Source organism: Homalodisca vitripennis, chromosome X, assembly GCF_021130785.1.
Source record: "Homalodisca vitripennis isolate AUS2020 chromosome X, UT_GWSS_2.1, whole genome shotgun sequence".
Classification (NCBI taxonomy): Eukaryota; Metazoa; Arthropoda; class Insecta; order Hemiptera; family Cicadellidae; genus Homalodisca; species Homalodisca vitripennis.
In genome coordinates this window covers 62,139,123-62,155,873 of record NC_060215.1, presented here as the reverse complement: position 1 = coordinate 62,155,873, position 16,751 = coordinate 62,139,123, and the positions used below count along the sequence as shown (strand labels likewise).

Sequence of the window (16,751 nt, the reverse complement as noted above, 5' to 3'; positions counted from 1 at the left end):
TAATACCTATATACACATTATGTGTATCATATTTAATATTATAACAATAACCTAAAACATTCTCCCTATATAGGTACAAAATATACATTTTATTTAAATTATAATTTATTTTCATTCTGAAGTTGCACGATTTTTCATACAAAATTTAAAATAATTTAATTTGCCAAGTACATTTGGATTATCTAAACTCAAAAATATTTGAACATACGGAAATATTGCTCATACCGTAAAATTAAAATTAAGAGCAAAATATCTCAATTTTAAATTTTTTTATTGAAAATCTTAGAAAGTGCTAAAATACAGTCAAAATTTCAGAACGCACAAATAATTGGATGAAACAAAATTATTAATTTGAACGTGTTTTGAATTCACCCACCGTTTTAAAGTAGCAACAGGGGCAATTTAAATCAGATCCTTTTAGACTGTGATTTTTGTTACAGGTTGTGATTTAAGTAACTTGAGGTAAGCGTCGTTAAGTTTTAAAGGAATTCGTTTAGATAATTCAGATGGAGAATTAATGGTTTAAAATGATCAACTATTTAGAGAATAATTAACTTATTTAAAAATTCACGAAACACAAGTCTTAAAACTGTGTCTCAGGTAACAAGACGTTTCAGGATACATTTCACACCGGGCGACCGAGTTGGCAGTATCCGAAGACATCGGCAACAGCGATGACCCTTTCAGGACCTAACCCATATTTCAGTTGGACATTCGAGGAGATATGGACATATAAAAGAAATGTTATTGCCACATAACTGTGTCTATGTGAGTAAGAAAACAACACAAATAAAACATTGATTGCGTCCAATATAACGATGTTATACACCGAAGAGAGTGTTTCCTATATAAAGATATTTAAAGATTATGGGTATTGATGAAAATAAATTCTGGATTTAGGAAACCAATTTATTTAATTTGATAGCCCATTTTAGTATGTTTAAATATATTTTCAAAAAGAGGTTCAATATATTTTATTTTTGGGGTTATGGGCTAACTTGTATGTATCTTCGGTATTATTCGATATTGGGTTATCCTTGCAAACTAGGTAGTCTTGCTTCATTTACGTGTTTCTCAAAATATGAATTAGCACGTTTAAATCAGTCTAGCAAACTCCGAATTCAGTACTCGTAGAATTTTTGCGATGTTGGTTATTTTACGTCTAATTTTCAATAAATGAATAATCTGTATATTTCTTGAAAGAATAACTGCATTTAAATATTCCATTGACAATTTCTAATTAAAAAATGTAATAACAAGAGTTGTATACAATATGCGATGTGGTAAGCCAAATCTCTTGATCATTATGGACTATCACTGATTTAAGCCCTCTCTTACGCTCACTCAAAGTCCCGTTTTAGAGAGAAAAACTCTTTCCCTATTACACGCTCACTCTATCACAGCTGATCGCTGCAACCCTTACTGCCAGCCTGCTGTGAGTCACCATCTGTGTACCGTGTCGTACAGAAACTAGTGTTAATTTTTTTGGGTATTACAATAATATGATGAGATATTCTGTCTCCTTGAATAAAAATGAAAAGTGACTTCAGACACGGAATAAATATAAATAAATAAAGTTGGGAAATCATAATTGTAATATAGTTCTATAAAAAAGTATAACAGATCTCTTAGAATATTTTTGTATTTATTAATACCCCTCCAGCTGACAAAGAGGATAGATTCCAATGCTCGAAACGTTGTGTTATACAATTTTTAACAAATAACGATGGCAAATGTTTGAAATTCAGTTATCCTTTCAAACCTTCCATCGTCAATAACCAACTTTAAACAAAGCATAGTTTTTTACATTTACATATTGTCCTATTTCATAAGTACATCATATTTGTACATATAAAGTACAACATAGAAATACAAAGTACAATACTACGCTTGAGCATTAGGAGAAAATAGATTTGTCACCGAAATTTAAATAGTATTTGATTATTTAAGCCTCGCTTCGTAGAAATTTTATAATTCAATAGAATATTGAGATATAGGAAGATGAAACCTTTGATTTCATATCCTACTGCAGCTATAATGTAATTATAATGAGTATGCAACATATTTTACATATGCAGGATTTGTTATTTTATTTCCAGTGATATACCAAGTATTTTAGTTGGCTATTAAAATTAAAGATATCTAGAGACCTTATTTTATCTTTATACACTTTGCGTGTCTGGTTACATTTACAGCTGTTTTGTAAGAAGTAAGTAATATAAATCACTTATCAGTAATTTTCTTACACAAAATATATAAAACTTTTTGCCACCCAATTGGCCTAAAAATTAAAAGTCAACAATAATAGGATTAAAGCCCAAGCCCTCGTATAATAGGACTAATTACACATTAAAATTCAGTTTTCTAATCTGCAAGTGGTTATTTCGTTGGGGTTCATTGTTGTCTTCCTAACCACTATAGTCAATAACAGACAGACAGGAATATCAGTTTAAACTAATCCAATAAAATGCTCTCTCAATTATTACGTTCTAATTTACTTTACACTCTATGGGCTTTTTGTATTTTATTTTAAACGTATTAAAAAGCGAGGCTTTAAGGACTAATCAAAACATGAGACAAACTTCGCAGAAGGCTGTCTCAGGCTCGTGGTGTCTCAGGCCTTCCCCTGTTGTAACGAATACCGGTTCCGCTTTTGTGACCTTATTCCCGCTCTCTGTGCTCACCTTTTCCTTGACATTCAGCTCAGAAAATATGTCACTTTAGTTAGTACATACATTGTGGGAATTCTAAAATCTAAAGGTAAACTTAAACTCTTAAATTTAAACTCGAAAATTTGAAATCCCAAATAAATATGTTTAATATGTTTTAAGTCACTATTTTATTAATCTCTTACCGTGAATTAATTTCTGAATATCAAATTTGTGTTTTTATTTTCTCGTTGATAGGTGTTTTTGGAATTTATACTCTTTTTAAACCACTGTACAGAGTTAAGTAAACCTATAATCTCAATATGTGTTTGATACAACTTAATTTTATATATAAAGTTTGATCTTTCTATTCCATATATTTTTTTATATAGGCGTTACTAAGATCTTTTTAGTAATTATTATAAGGATAGCAGCATTTTGAATTTCGATACTAATCAGAAATGTGTTGGTTCCTTTCAAAAATGGGGGTAAATCATTCATAAGAGCATCATTCCAAAGCCAATATTACGAAAACATGAGAGATACGTGTAATGTGCAAACATACCTTGAGCAAGAGTTTGTAAAACTCCTTTCTCCACAAGGGCGCGCCCGCTAATCCAATCAAGGCAATTTCGAAAACAAACCCACTTTTATTTCATAAACCACTACGCATGCTTTTAAGTTCATTTTCCGTTTTCATTTTATTTTCGGATTCACATTCCAAAATTATGCTAAAATATTTAAAGTCGTGCGATTGAACAAAGCAAAACAAATATCCCTTTGGTCCCACATTTTACCATTACGGTAAAATCGTCTCAAATTTATAATAATCGGTATTTTAAGTTAAAAATGTAAACGGTTTTAATGTCCTTGAATATTTTTTTATATCACAGTTAACTTTAGTTCTTTGAAACCACTAAAACTGACCATTTTGTAAGACTTTTGTTTGGCATATTTTGTGTTTAGTGCAAGTAGAACATATTGCAGAACAGAAATGCAATATGTAAGCACTGCAAGCCCTCAATTGGTCCGCGTGTGTGTTTGGCAAGTCACCATGTATCATAGCCAACCATGACACTATTACTGGCGACCTCCAGCCATACAGGGGAAAGTAAACTGTTATCTATCTCTCTTTCTCTTGTTTCCTCTCACTCTTCCACTGTAGTATCTATTGCCGAAGGAATATCGAACATCTTCACTGTGAAAAACATCAAGTAGATCCTTGATACAGACAGTATCTCACTCTCATCTGGCTCAAGGATCTGTTATTGGCAGCGGATCTACGTATCTAATCCATCGAGAGCTTCTCTCTTTAGTTTCTAGAGCAGTTAAAAGGTCATATAAACATCTCCCAAAGATTTCATCGCCTATTGTTTTGGATATAAACAATTGTAATAGAATATATTTCAAAGAATAACAGAGGTCTAAGGCATAATACCTATTGAAAGTTGTTTGTATTTCGATAGCATGAGTTCTGTGTACTTTTCAGTGCTGAACTCAATAATGCAATCAATCTTTTCTATTACGTTAGGTTATCTCTCAAAGGTACGTCATGTTATCTCCTCAAGTACATTTGAGGAAAATCCAAATGAAACCTTAAATGTTAACGTATTTAAATGTTATTTATTTATTAAACACAAAATAAATACCATAATTTACATATACAGTACAGAAATTTAAAATTTGCATAATTTCATACTCAAAGGTCCTTATTGCAGTGTTTTTGCTTTCCATCAAAGCTTCTTTTTGTGCTCACCAAACTGTATGTTTGTTGAGGGTCGTCCCTTTTGAACATCCGGCAGTAGTCTGCTATCATCCCTGGTTCTTTCTTTCTATTCCCTTGATTTATTGATGGAACCTTTCCCCTTGTTCTTCACTTACAGCACCAAGGTTTACAGGAAAGTATGTAGGTGTGAGTGAATAAAATGAACTTTTATAGTCATGTTACAACCAAGTATATTGACGTATTACAACATATCTGCAACGATTGACTTGTAATTTGGGTCCTTTTGTTTTCAAGAAAACTAGTTCCAACTAATTTAAAAGAAGATACCCATGCAACTTTTTCATTTGTTTCCATTTCATTCTCAAACTCTAATGAGTTTTTTTTATTTCAGTCTCGACAAACACTTCTTCTTTTAGCTTTGCCTCGAACAAACCAGGAAACTACTCACAAAGTAACGAGAAAAAACCCTTCTTTTGGGAATGCCTGCACAAACTGTTTCATTACATCCAATGTAATGTGAAGTATTGGGGAGTCACATCTATATGGGATCAACAAGACTTTTACTCTCAACATTTTTAATTCTCAACTCCAAGGCCGCTTGCTGGCTACTCATTTTTATATAATTTCACTTTCTGTCACGACCGTTTCACTAACAGAGGAAGCAAGGGAACTTTGTGTAACTACCTTGTTGACAAAGCAACATATAAACTTTCAAATCACCACAAATTTTCCAATTGTAATTTGAATAACTAAGTATGTGTAAGAACAGTTCACGATTTTCATAACATTCTTTTAAATGGGCCGAATATCCAACATGAACCGAGGAATACTTAATTCCAATATGAAGAAGAACTGTGTTTAGACTTCTTTTGGATGTGTCAATAACATCTATCCATTCATCTGGATCATATTCTATCTTAAAACTTCACCCATACCATTGCAGAAAACAAGGCCACCTTCTTGGGAGAACGACAAACTTCTTTTCACTAGCTCGATACAAAAAAAAGGAAGTACTCGGAGCCCAAAGATGCTTTTGTTTCGGTCTAGAGCCTAAAAGCTCTGTTGAGTCCTTAGGTAGTCCCAAGTCTATGCAGCTAAGCCTGTAGATTGTAATCCAGCCTGTCTAATATATCAATGGCTATCACAAAACCTTAACATATTAAATTTTAAAATAATTTCTTAACTAATTGCAATAATCTACGTGGAATTATATTATATTGTTCTCAAACTTTATCATGTTCTTTCTGCAAGAAAATGTAAAATAGAACAAAATTTAATTACTGTTTGTGACCAAACTGTACGTAATGGAGTGTTTTCACTATTTTCCGCGCAATCAGGGCTTTAAATACTATAAAGTTCACTAAATATATTTGAGACAACTTTTCTGTCGCAGAACTGTGTAATTGCCCAATTAAAAAGAAACAATTGTTACAGTTTAAAGAGTATGTTCCAGTTATTGTAAGAATACCTTAAATGTGTTGGCGCCTTCATCAAACCCCTTTCCTACATGTTGTATTTTAAGTAATAAAGAAAAAGTATTTGTTTTTTCTGTATCGAAACGTTTATAACATAACTTATATATCTGTATTGGATAAATATCTGAAATTTAAGAATGGAAATTAAATTTAGGGATTACAATTTAGAGTAAATTTAATCCAATATTACCAATAGTATGGTAAATAAAGGGATAGTGTTGGGTCATAATTATTTTTAAATTTATATGAACAATTTCACTAAACAATTAAATACTTCATACGATGCTCTAGTTCTAGTTCATTCCACTATTCATGTACAAATACACTGGAAAACTGAAAAAATAATAAAATGAGAGAGTAGTTTTCGTTAATGGTTATATTTTAAAAGAAAGTGAAAACCAACTGCCACTATTTCCTTAATTATACATATGGCTAAAATTTATAACCTTTCCCCTAAAAAAAAATACAAATTAGTGAGTTTCTAACTATTATAATTATTATAAATTAAACTCGAATAAAAGCTGTCATTGACTATAACGTTTTATATTAAAACTCTCTCGTAAAAGCTGAAAATTATGAACCGCACTGAGTGAGGGGCTGGTCTGTATAAGAGTTGGTCTGGGTTCGAATCCTCGACTTAGATAGGAGTTTTCCTTGTTGATTTCCTCCAAGATCATTGGAGAATGATACGATCAGTAACCGAGAGCTACCTTCTTTTTATATAATACAGAAAAAACTGCAAAGGTAAGTGCAAGGTTCACAAAAAACACCTGTTTTGGGCTTACAAAAAAACACTAACGCCGTGAGTCCATAATGAAGAATACTTTGAGTTCTGGCATAATTCAAACGATGAATTGTTTGTTGCTCAGATATATTATACACACCAATTTTTGTAACCGGTTGATTGTCGCGGTGATTATACGAGATACTTATAAACTTTGTAAAATACAAAAAAAGTTTACATTGAAGTTTTTTGAGGTTTATGGCTTGGCTGGTTAGTACTGTTTCAAGCAAGTAACTAAACCAACGCTTATACTGTGTGTCCTCTAGATCTGTATGTCAGGTCCACATTGGTCCTCATCCATTAGGTGTAAGTTTTCCGTTTTATTGCGGAGATTTGCGGACATTTCCGCACTGCGTCGATTTGTTAATGGTGCGAGAAACATAAATGTAAAAATAAATTCTTATAATATTTAAGATTGCAGTTGTGTGGATTTTATTACATATCCTAAATTTTCTGCGGACTGTTCGAGAAAAGTAATTTGACCCAAAACATGGTAACACGTGTATTTACAGTATAAGATAAAAACAGGTAATTTTCTTAAAAACAACTGTAGGAATAAAATTTTATTATACCTAATAATAATTACTGTGATTTGGTCAAGATGAATTTTAAGTAATATTGTGTTGACATGAGATGTTTGTAAATATTGTCAATTTAAACTGTATATGCTTACTCTGCCCACTTATTCTTTTTAATCGTATACGACTGATTCATGGGGAATGGTATGATTAAGTTAAAAAAGAAATTGGCATCTCCTAAGAATAATAATAAAATACAAGTCCGCGTCCACTATGTTTGAAGGAATCCTACTTCCTTTAAAATCATGAATTTATTATACCAACTAGAAACACCTATAACTTTTTATTACTCCACTCGGAATATGTTTAATATCTCAATTTGTAATAAAGTCGATAATGTAGTAGAGACTCTGTACGAGTACATAAGTAAGGAAGAGATAGCTGAGTGCGCATGAAATCAATCTTGATGCTAATAGTTAGTTTCACCTTTATTCGCATTCCTTTTCATATGTACGTCGTATGTTCATGGATTCTACTCTGCTATGTATCATTAAAGATTTATCACTAGCATACCACTGTCGCTTGCCGTTCTTAAGTACTTTATGAGAATGAACAAGGGCGGTTTATGTTTTCCTCGGCTTAGATGGCCTGGCCTGGTAGATGGGAACTGGCAATTTTGTATCTGGTAATTTAATGGTTATGGTAAAGGTCAGTAGAAAAGCAGCTTAGCTTTAACTTGTAATATCACACCATCATTCCAAATAATGGCCCTAACTGTAACTTACGTAATATTTCTTTTGGTATAATAGGTGAGGCAAAAGTTGAGATACACCCTATAAAAGTGAAACGTTGTTAGGAATTATAATGGAGGCTGATATATGGTGTGCGTAGATGGGAACGCAACATTTATTAGATATAATAACAGTGGCGTTCATTTTGAAATCTCTTTGAAAATCTTGGATTTGGGTAGAATTTCTCAAATTGGACAACAGATATGAAATCATTTTGAACTTCTTCATTCTTAAGACAACTCTATAGGTCCTAACCCTTGTATTCCAACTTTTGCCTTAGGTTAGAATTGCACAGTCATAACACCTAAAAATAAAGATGTCTTAAAAATATCTAAAGATGTCACGTTTGTATTCTTGAAAATGGGGCAATACAATATGATGTGTCACATATCCCCTTCCTTTATAGAAAATTCTACCCAAATCTAAGATGACGAATTCCAAGATTCTCAACGATGTCGCTATTACTTTTAATAGTTGGCTAATAATATACAGATAAGGATTACTAGGTAAAACTTTTACTCATTGCAACATTAGACTTTTATAAGGGTGTATTTAGACTTATACCTCACCCTGTATTGTAAAAAATAAGTCCGAGCCACATCTTACAACAGCGAAACTGAGAGATAAACAATGTCTCTAATATGCTAGGAGTGGTTAACTGACTTTGGCCGCATCTAGAAATGTCTTAGTATTGGTTGGGGGTGTCGTGGTCTGACAAAGAAAGTTGAACCAGCTTCCTCTCAGTTATTTTTATCAGTTATACAGTTATTGATGTAACAAGTAACAATCAGGATTGTTGTTGGCGGTGCTCTCTCAAGGATCTAGGATTATGTTCCTGCTGTTTCCTCCAAATTCATCCTTACTCTGTTACTGATTAATTGATTACCTATGGTTGCAGGAAAATACCGTACCTTCTTCTAAAACCATTTAATCAGCACCCTGTAGAGATCGTTCCTCAATGTTATATTTCTGCATTGAAGGATATCGAACGTACATTATACAGCCTTCTTCACAATAGCAGCATAGACCTTGGTGGTGTAGTATATATCACAAACTAAGCAATTTTTAACGTTTTCTCTCCTCCTCCTTCGTTGATAATTTTTAAAGTCCTTCCTGGGTGCACACCTTACAGGTATATGTTACACAACTCATGTCCACCAACAGCACGTGAGAAAATTTACATGTACTAGAACTCGAAGTCCCCTAATATTGTTTGTTGTCGGTGCAAGAAGCAATTTATAGTTGTCACACAGTTTATTATGTTAACTAGGTAGGGACTTATCGTATTATCTATTCGTGGAGGGGATCGTGACAGAATAGATCCAGAGCGTTTCTTCAGGTCCATATGCATAAGCCCAGGTCACATTCTCGTTATTCCTAAGATAAGATGTTAAGGCTGTGGGTATAAACGTGATTTAAATAGTTATATGGGTAATATATGAGCCGAGATGTGTGAAGGTGCTCAGTTGAGAGGTTGAATCAAGCTATTATGGTGGAGATTTAGTTGTTATAGTGGAGATTTGTGTTTATTTATTTGCCCACCAACACGCCCTGCCTCAGGAGATTCGTTTATCTCTAGTCGGCGTCGGAAGTCTACTTGATCCTTTCTCTGGAATCCGGTGACCTGTAACAAGATTCTAGTCACTAAGATTTCTCTCCCGCTTGCACATCTTACAACTAGGCAGAGAAATGTAGTTGTATTTTTGTTGCCCTTTCCTTGCCTTTGAACGTTTCCTTGGTAGTATTTTCGGCAGTGGGACGATTTTCACGCTAAAGGGAAACTCTGTTCAGCCAACAATCTTTGATCAGACGATCAAAAAGTGGATGATTCCAGGAATTCCTGTAAGATTTTGAATGAGAGCTATGCAGACGTCATTGATTTGCGACAGATATGGTTTTACGATTGATGGTTAGGATGACAAAGTTGTGCGATCTTGTTTTAAGCTTGGTGAACAGCATTTAAGGTTAGGTTGTTCGGGAAGACGTTGGTCAGTACGAGACAGATTAAATTTAGAAGAGTTATAGTTAAAGATTCTCAGTTTATCTTGTACAGTAATTCTTTTATGTGAGGGTCACAGGCTTGTAGAGTGGTTGTAGACAATATTGAGTAATCTGCAGTAGCCAAAATGGAGTTATACTTCATGTTTACATTTTTTTGAGGGTCGTACCATAAAGTTTTCGCTTTGATTGAGATCAAGTTTGCATACAACTTTTTTATTTTTTTATTGACTATGGTTTATATTCTCTACTGTTTCGTAGTAATAACTGCTGAATTAAATGGAGCCCAGGATATCCATTACACAAGTGAGTCTGTTTAATCCGTTATAGTCATTAATCCGTCACATACGGATTGATGTTCCGGTCGGTAAAATGTAGAAGATAAGAAATAGGGTTTACTAAAAATTTTTGAGTACGTGCTGGTGCATTTCAGATATCTACTTTTAAATAAATGCATTACTCAGATGTGAAACTCAATGAATCAACTGAAAACGTACACTGGATCAGTCAATTGTACCTTGAACATAGTACAAACAAAGTCTCGCTTAAAACTCCAGCAGCGCTTATAAATTATGTTCTCCAATAATATAATATAAAAAATGTGTTCTCTACAATATCTTAATCATATGAAATCTTAGTAATGTTCAACGTTGGAGATGTTGATTGCTCAAAGTTTGTATAGTGACGCTTGGTAGCTCTAATGATCCTTCACTTATGCAGGTGTGACATTGATTGCTAAGTGATATGCCAATAAACGTGTGCAAGATGACGTAGGAATGTGGTCGTCCCAGAGTGTGAAATCTAGTGAGGGTGTAGAACTCTAGGCTGTTCAGGGTAACTAAAACTACGGTTTCACGATACTGTTCCCCGAATGAGATTATACATAACAGATTGGCTGCTCGAGTTTCAGGAACTTGTGTGGGGTAAGGGAAATTGTTAATTCCCAGTTGTGGATATCGGGTGAACTTAAAAGACAATAAAGTATATTTTGTGGATAACGAAAATTTCTTATCCTCTTAATACTATTTATATTATTTTTGACACAGAATATAGCTTTATCTAAATAACTGAACGTGATAATGCTTGTAATAAAATCACAATATTTTAAATGTATATAACTATGCGACTTTATGTAGCGGATTCCTAAGCAATATATCGAATCAGTAGAACACAATAAGATTCATTATCAGTAGACTTTGAAATATAGCGTGCGTTGAACATTAATACTGATAAAGTACCTCATGAGGTACCTGGAAATCAGGTTTTCGACTACGTTGCTTGTTTAGTCATTATGATGTACTTAACAGCAAGTAGGGTGGTGCCTGGGCTCTCAGTGTTTCACAGGCATCAACCCCTACCGGACAAATGTTTATTGTATTTTCCGGTCAAATTTTGTAGCGTTAAGATTTTAATTTCAATCCTTAGAATTCAGTAAGAATTAAAGATGGTTATAAGACAACAATAAGATTAGCAAAGTATTAAATCGACTTTACTGAACGAACAAGTCAACAGACTACAACATGTATTAATAATTTGACGTGTGTAGAAAAACTAATCTAGTATTATTTCGACCTTTTTTAATCATAGAGTATGAAATGTTTTTTATTTTGATGACTATATAATAATAAATCGTACACTCCGGACATTTTATTTATTGTCATTGAAACATACATATACGTTTATGTTACGTTCAGTTTTCTACAGTACGTTATAAAGCTTTATCATAATTGTTTGTTTGCGTTGTGCGACTGTTACAGCGTAATAAAAATTACGTTTACTCCAGATTTTTAACTACGATTATTTGATTTAGTATTATTATAAAAATGTGATGTAATCATTTTGTTTGGAATTAAGAATATATTTATGTCATATAGGTTTGATTATTTCGGTCTATTTCTCCCAATTTAAATAAATAATTGTTTTACCTTCAATATTTGTCATGTTTACGGGGTATTGATTGACTTTCTTTAATAAACCATATTGAGAGATATGAATAGCTCTGATTGTCACTATCATAATATATTTATATACATATACCTTTGGAGGTTGTTATAGCTCAAAGTTTATATGGTGACGTTTGGTAAGTCACCAATCATACATAACCTTTTTAGCACTCCACACGTACATATCACAAGGTATTTCCTGAAAATTAAAAACATTAATAACGATAAAGTGCTTACCACCTTAAGTAATTTTTATTGTCAACTCGAGTACAAAATAATATCTGGTGAGTTTCAGACAGTACTAGACCTATCATACATTTTGTCCTCGTGATCATACTCTTGTAACCACAATAAAGTATGCTGCTTACCGAATACTTTTTAATCAAGAACAAGAGTAACCTATATTTTATGTACCAAAATATATAAATCTCCGAAAGTAAATAGACTCAGAGTGCTGGCTAAATATGCTCTACATAGAAAAGTCTTAAGAATGTTATCATTAACCACGCCCCAAGGAAGAAAGATCAATTTTCAGGCCAACCCACTGCGTTATCTAGACCCATAAATGTATCAAGATCACCAAATATTGATAATTATATTCCTAACAGTAAAACATACCCGCAGCTTATATTGTCATGTCAGTACTAATAAAATCAAAATAGATTAATTAATTTCATCTCATAACAGTGCAGGTTGACATACATAAAATGTACGTACTTTATTAGCCGAACTTTCTGTTACCATAAAAAGAGTATTCATACATAAAAGCCTCGAGAAGTGTCTACCGTCACCAAATCCTGCTTATATATTATTATAGTAAAAGGCATATCATTGCAAGCCTGTGTTATATATAAGTAATGCAAAGAGATCTTAATTAATATTTTTAATAGTGTGCTGTACGCTAGAAGCATTTACCCATGCGAGTTTTAAACATTATATCTCAGGTGTAAGTGCACAAACAGCATTTTATTTGCCACAACCCAGGTTTGCAATGATACCTCTCGTACTATAGTGGGTATAAACATAGTTTATATACAATCGGTGGTGAAGTTTTATGTTAGTATTTTAACTGATTTTATTCACTTGTCTGAAAATGCGGTTGAAAAAAACCTGCACTGAAATATAATTTACTTTTTAAAATATAGCATGATTTTAATTTAAGGACAATAGACAACAATTAACAGACTACTTCTCGTCCTGCTGTACTTGGATAATGTAACAATTGCAATTAAGAAAAATTTAAGGAACAAACGTTTAATTACAGTGATAAATCCTGTACTTTGTTGAACTAAATAAAATAATAAAGAGTGTCAAATCGTAAAAGTCTAGTATAACGCCCGTGATTTCAAACCAAAAGATGCATGAAAATAAAATAAGTGTACGCAACTCTCATTTGTGCACTAATATAAATTAGGTGTATGTTTCTTAAAGGTTTCTCCTACACAACTAAATTTAGATACAATACCTTTTATTTGCACAATTATATGTGTTTTATAGAAATAATATGGGCCTCCACGATTAGTCATTATTTCAATTAGTGCAGGATTATTTGATTTACTTAATTAGTCAGTTTTGAAATGTTGCATCAGCCATCTGTATTTTTAAGGACTACTGTCAAAGGTTTCGAGATAAGAAATTCAAATCATTACCATAAGAAATGGACACAAATTTAAATTTATAATTTATAAAACCTTAAGCTAAAATAATACATCAGCTGTGAACTGAAATCATGTTTGAACCATGTAAAGAATATGTTACTTAACACCATTATAAAATTTGGTATAAGGCTTAGCTCAAGAGTGAAGACAGCGTAGGCATATTTTAATAGACATATTATATAACCAATTAGGTTTTATTTGTATACACCATATAAAAAATACTGTTTACAGTGTGACTGATTTCATCACTCAATTGTTTATTCTACGAAGCGATGATTTTGCTTTAAATTTTATATTAAGCTCACCCTACTCTGATTTCACTTTCATAACGAACCATGGATGACAATTTAAAACCATTCATAATGATTAGTTAGTTTTAGGTACGTTTTTACCAAATTTCCAACAAATATTAGCCATAAATGACTCCTACACATACAACTCTTCCCAATTATAAAAAAAGTTGAAACTGTTTTCTAAAACTGCAACAAAAGAATGAAATTGCCACTATTTCCAAATGTTTGTATAAATAAATATACAGTAACGAGATTATAACACTTTTTTATTGCACTGACAGCCTTAAATTATTTTTCGTATCAATGTAGTAAACGACAGCAAAGTAAATCATGGTTTAGACGTACTATAACTCAAAACTATACTGTTTAGTTATAGGCTTTTGTGAACAAATCCATTTTGTGACTATGTTAATTAACAATGAATTATTAAATTACTTTAGAAATAACGAGAACTATTTGCTACAAATGTTTACACTTATGGGAAAGATGTAATAACAATTCTGTCTGACTACTGGAAGAGATATTTTGGGTTTGGTAAGAATAGACCCAATGGGTTTAGGGATACTACCAATCATACTATCTTTTGTTATACATATTAATCTTTTGATGACGAAACACAATGGTGTGACTTTTGGGAGTGTATATTGCATACAGATTCAGTGACAGGGGTTGTCTACAGTAAATAGCGTTTACAAAATGACCCACAATGTTTCAAATAGGCAAGCCATATTATATTTAATTAATTACATGGAAATTAGTTTACCTTTATATTGAAAGAACTGTATTGTATCCTTGAAGAATAGAGTTATGCCTGAAACAAAAGAAAAATTGAATCAATATACTTGCTGTTATCGCAATATTTAAATCCATTCACAGACTTTTTACTGTATCTTACGGCATAAAAAATACAATTACCTATAGTCACAAATGAATATTTGTGTATACTACTCATAATTATTTTAATACACATATAAAAAACTCATTCAAGATATATCTTTACTCAAGAAATACGCCGTGAACTTAACTTAGAATAATATTACGGTAATGTTATTGTTTAGAGTATTATTTCACTCATTATCTACGCAAATGTTTTATTAGTATAAGATGCTAAAACTGTGCTAGATACCCTGACATAGCAACAGTTAAGGCTAAAATTACCCCATGATCCCTCACATTATATGTTTTTCATGGGAATATTATGTATGTGGACATTCCCAAAATTTTGTTATGTACAAAATGAACCAGAAGATTTCTGAGAGTTTAATAGTACCTATTAATTTAAATATGGATTACATAATGCATGAGAAAAATACAATTAGCTAAAATTAAATGTTATGAAATCTGGAGAAGAAATGATTTCCTAAACTTCATACTTTTTCTAAACTGTGATGAACAATGAAAACTTCGAGAACATTACTATTTGTATTTAGTTAGACCTATAATTTCCAAAGAAATTGTCTGATTACTAGATATATGTTCATTGTGTTAGTTTATTTAATGCCTTTCTCAGCTGGATCCTCGTGATAACAAATAAGACGACTCAAAGACGGATTATCCATTTCGATATAATGTTTGCATGCAACTAATTATATTTATTAATCTGTAAATGATAGTATATGACACATATTTGAAGGTTATATAGTTCGTTATTGGGCACTAACATTTGGTGTAATTCTTCTTTATTCAATGTTAGAATGTTTATTCATACTTAAGAAGACAACATTTATGTTCTGGTAAATGCTGATTTTATCAGATTATATTGAAACCGGTATGTTGTGTATTTAGATGAGTTCTAAAAGAAAGGATATAGTTAGCTCAATAAAAACCGTAATTGTGTTTAGGTATCCAATCTGGTGCAACAATGAACTAACAGCTGGAACAAATACTTGTATGCATTTCACATTTGCAAATTCCCAACCAAGCAACAAATCCGTTCAGTTATTAATTATCAAGATGACTCCAGCCTCAAAAATATTCAAATACACTACTACTATCAGCTGGTAAAAATGTTTAAAATAGGCATTAGGAATTGTCAAGATGGTCCAGAGTGATTAACCCCAAGAATATTCCAACAATTAGATTTAAACAGCTGGTATAAGTACGTCACGTCAGCAATATCACAACCAAGAAATTAATCCCATTCATTGGGAATTGCCAGGATGGCTCGGACTGGGCAACCCTTTGGAAATTTTAAGAAACAGCTATTAGCGGTTGGTGCAAATACATCACGTTATCGACCTAGAAACATTTCTCGTTTATTAGGAAATGTCCCGAAATTATTGACATAGCTTGATCAAAGAGAGTTAGGCTTTGCTGATCAAATGGGAAGACCCTATAAATTGCGTTTGTATACAATCTTGTGCGATTGGGTTTCTCCCGACCTTAATTCGGTATTTGCATTGAGTCAACTCTTCCCAACACAGCTGACTAACCAAAAGTTACATATACACAATTCTTTATTTACATCTTGATTTGGTACATTAGGCATATTCATTTAGGCCAACAGATATTTCAAGTTGTTAAAGTTTTTTTAATAATGTGGGAGTTTTTAGCTTTAACTTCCCATTTTCTAAAATGGGATTCTTACTCAGATCATCTCTATGAGCCAAGATCTGAGTAAGCATCATCGTATCGAACACAATAAGGGGAAGAATCATCAATGTTTTGCTAAAATATTCTTAGTCTCAGGTCAAGGCAGCATTCGAATAAATGTCTTGACGCCCTTGACAACGCGGCAACCTGCTCTTCCGAAGCTCAAATACCTGGAGATTAAATTATGACAGAAGACCCTTGACCTAAAACTGATACAAGTTCGGATTTTCCTTACTGGATGACTGTCGCCAGTACAAGTTATTGACGAGTTGGCATGCCTCGGCAAGATGGAGAGGCTATTAGAATATTATTATAGCCATAATTG

The 16,751-nt window shown here is 32.5% G+C and overlaps 1 protein-coding gene across 2 annotated transcripts in view; it reads right to left on the bottom strand.

The window, feature by feature from the left end:
- Nucleotides 1–16,751, bottom strand: part of LOC124369065 — a 92,288-nt gene that overhangs the window by 57,015 nt on the left and 18,522 nt on the right. For both annotated transcript variants that reach the window (XM_046826777.1, XM_046826778.1), the window contains exon 2: nt 14,598–14,645. The gene's annotated coding sequence lies outside the window, so the exon portion shown is untranslated. The remainder of the gene's footprint in view (nt 1–14,597; nt 14,646–16,751) is intronic.